General features: G+C 42.7%; 1 long non-coding RNA gene across 1 annotated transcript in view; it reads right to left on the bottom strand.

Annotated features, from left to right (window-relative positions):
* Positions 1-1605: 1605 nt before the first annotated feature.
* LOC121044213 (uncharacterized) overlaps positions 1606-3766 on the bottom strand; it is a 12857-nt gene continuing 10696 nt past the window's right edge. Inside the window, exon 3 of the long non-coding RNA XR_005797205.1 lies at positions 1606-1745. This is a non-coding gene — a long non-coding RNA (uncharacterized LOC121044213). The remainder of the gene's footprint in view (positions 1746-3766) is intronic.

Here is a 3766-nt window from a genome sequence, read left to right as displayed (position 1 = left end):
AACACACCCCATTTGCTTCTGTCAGCAATACTGCATGCTAAGGACTGGGAGAAGAGTGATCATGTGTGGGCAATTAAACATTGACCACAGAATGTGATAAGTATTTGTACAATGATGCCCAAAGTTTGGTGTGCATCATAATCATTTAGGGAAATTTTTTTAATGGGAATCTCCAAGCCTCACCCTAACCCACTGCATCATAACTTCCTGGAGGCAGGGTGGGGAGATAGGTGAAATAGGTGAAGGGGATTAAGAGGTACACACTTCCTGAGGTACCTGGCTGGCTCAATCAGAGAGCATGCAACTCTTGAACTCGGGGTCCTCTATTCAAGCCCCACATTGGGCATAGAGCTTACATTAAAAAGAAGGGGGGGGGATTCACTTCCAGTTATAAAATAAATAAGTCATGGGGATAGAAGGTACAGGATAGGGAATCTAGTCAATAATATTGTAATAACTTTGTGTGGTGACAGGTGGTAACTACACTTAGCATGGTAAGCACGTCCTAAAGTATGTAATTGTCAAATCACTACATTTACACCTGAAACTATACGTTTATATGTCAACTATACTATAATTACATTTTTTTAATCTATAAAAAGAAGTTAACAAAAAAGATAGGTAATAAAGCCTAAAAAGATTCTACAGTTCAGAAACAAACAAAAAAAGGAATTTCCTGGTAACATCCTGTTTATACCATATATAGAATCACACAATATTAGAGCTGTAAGACCCCATAAGACTACACAATTTACCTCTTCATTTTTTAATTATATAACCAGAAGATGATTGGCTTTTACCTGTACTGCCTGTACACACCGTATATGCATCAAGGCCAGACTGGGCACTTGTTTGTCTCCTCCTAATACATTCAAATTCAAGAGTATTTATGACTGGGGGCGCCTGGGTGGCTCAGTCGGTTAAGTGGCCAACTCTCGATTTTGGCTCAGGTCATGATCTCACAGTTTGTAAGTTTGAATTCTGAGTCGGGCCGTGCACTGACAGCATGGAGCCTGCTGGGGATTCTCTCTCTCTCTCTCTCTCTCTCTCTCTCAAAAATAAATAAACTTTAAAAAAACTATTTATGACTAATGACATTATACTGAAGGTTTCATGGGAAGATGGAGAAGAGGATTGCATCGCATAGCCAAGCTTAACTAGATCCCTTCTTTTGTCTTGTTGTCTTGCTAGACCTGTTCTTTTTCAAAATTTCTCCATTGCGGAGTCTCTTCTCTCCATCCCTCCTACTACCCAACTTCTGAAATTCCCTTCTGTTTTCAAACCATTCAGCTGTGTTATCAAGTTTTTTCTTTTTTTAATTTTATTTATTTATTTTTTTTTTTAGTAATCTCTACACCCAATGTGGGGCTCAAACTCACAACCCTGAGATCACGAGTTGCATGCTCTAACAACTGAGCCAGCCAGGTGCCCCTGGTCTCAAGTTTATATAACACAGTCAACAGAGTAAAAGCCCACTAGTTACGTAAAAAAGCAACCGACTATTTTTCCTCAGGCTGCTTGGGAAAGTAGGGAGGTGTCTCAGGTCACTCTATGGCGATAGAACCATATGAGGATTTCCCGCTTATTAAGAACAAGACAATGGGCTAAGTATCAGATAAAATGACTTATTTAATGTCCGGTAGCTCATCAGTGGCAAATCAGGTATGGAACTCTAATTAAAAGGATCGAAGCACAACTTCTGAGCCACCCTTATTTATCGTCTTCAATTTCTTTTGCGTAATAGCCTGTGGGACACATGGAAAAGGTATTATTATTTCATTTTCTAAAGATAAATTGAGATAGAGGGACAACGAGTAACTTTTGCAACTAGAATAGTAGAAGGTTTCAGTCTGGGATCCAGAATGGTTCATCTTTAGCAGGATATGTGAATTATAGCCAAAAATCTCATTGGGAAGCCACAGTGGAAAATGTAACCAGCAAGGGACACTCTGTAATCCTGGGCACAGTAATGTGAGGGAAAGCCTTAAAAAAAAAAAAAAAGAAAGAAAGAAAGAAACATTAGGACTGATAAGTCTTGCTGAGAAAGGGGAATGGGGCAGACTGTGTTTCTCCCACAGTGACAGGAAAAGATGGCAGCATTGGGCAAGGCAGGATCCTGTTTGGCAAGGAACGTCTGTCCTCATGTAGGAAAGCATGACTCATCAGGGTGCCCCAGCTCAATGACACAGTCTCTTAAGATCTTCCAAGTCCCCTTAGTCCAACTCTGTATTTACCAAGCAACTCTCAGATCTACTTTTGGCTTCCGCAGCACGCCTTCCCACAGAGTAAAGAATGTGCTGACTGGGGTTTCTTCAGATCTATTGTCAATTATATTTTACAGGATGAATGAATAAAGCTGCATCTGAGCTCTTTCTCGTGGGCTTGGTGGAGAGTGAGTTCGTTCATTCAACATTAATTCAACAAATATTTATTGAGTGTCATCTATGTGCCAGGCATTGGTCCGAGCCCTGGTGATACAAGTCAGATAAGGTCCTATCCTCATAGAGTGCTCTCATTAACAAGAGGTGACATGTAACAAAGCAAACAAATCAATAGATAATTTCAAATTGTGATACTCCCCACCTAGGGTTACTGAACTCCTTCCAACAGGCTCAGCTGTACTCCGGGTTCTGCAACCCTCCCCCTCTCATCTTGCCCAGGTCAACTTAAGAAGCTTTAGCCCAAGGCCAGAGGCCTCAGCATGAAATTTCCTCTCTGATCTGTCCTGGACCCTGAGAATTGAGTTTCAATAACTAAAGACCCACAGCCTCCTTTACCACCACAGCGCTCTAGACCATGGACCTCCATCTTGTTTCCTACCCACGACTTGATAACCTCACCCATTTGTTCATCCAACAGACACTTTCTGAGTTCTTACTGAACACGAAGCATTTTGTTTGGAGCTGGGGATTCAGAAATGACTAAGACATGGTCCCCGCCCTCCAGTTCGCAGTCCAAGGAAGAAGATCCACATTTATGGTTCCCCTGCTGCTTCTATGGACTAGGAGTGACAAAAATGCAGGGTGACTGTGTGGATACAAGAGGATCCCTAAGTCATACTGAGAGGTGTGATCAGGGAAAACTTCCCTCAGGAGAGGATCTTTAAATTGAGGTTTTAGAGAGTTTTTTTCCTATGTAACTTCGATTGTATTTTCTTTCCAAAAATAACAAATGTTGCAACTTTAGAAAATACAGAAAAGGAAGGGCATTGAAAGCCACCATTGATAACAATTTGGTGGTATGTACCTTCCAATCTCTTCACTATTTGAGCTTGGTTTTGAAGTGAAAAACTTTGAAGGCAGGGAGGAGAAAGTATTTGGTAGAGGCAATTGTCCTTAGGTTGCCTTTAAAATCCATATGTAGGGCACCTGGGTGGCTCAGTCGGTTAAGTGTCCAACTTGGGCTCAGGTCATGATCTCACGGTTGTGAGTTCGGGCCCCACGTCGGGGTTTGTGCTGACAGCTGGGAGCCTACAGCCTGCTTTGGATTCTGCGTCTCCCTCTCTCTCTCTGCCCCTCCCCCACTCACACTCTGTCTCTCTCTGTCTCAAAAATAAATAAGCATTGGGGCGCCTGGGTGGCTCAGTAGGTTGAGCGTCCGACTGCGGCTCAGGTCATGATCTCGTGGTCCCTGAGTTTGAGCCCCACGTCGGGCTCTGTGCTGACCGCTCAGAGCCTGGAGCCTGTTTCAGATTCTGTGTCTCCTTCTCTCTCTGACCCTCCCCCATTCATGCTCTGTCCCTCTCTGTCTCAAAAATAAATAAACG

This window comes from Herpailurus yagouaroundi, unplaced genomic scaffold (assembly GCF_014898765.1).
Source record: "Herpailurus yagouaroundi ecotype Mexico unplaced genomic scaffold, PumYag 188, whole genome shotgun sequence".
NCBI classification, from domain to species: domain Eukaryota; kingdom Metazoa; phylum Chordata; class Mammalia; order Carnivora; family Felidae; genus Herpailurus; species Herpailurus yagouaroundi.
The sequence above is the reverse complement of the archived record's forward strand: the minus strand, read 5'-3'. Positions and strand labels throughout refer to the sequence as shown.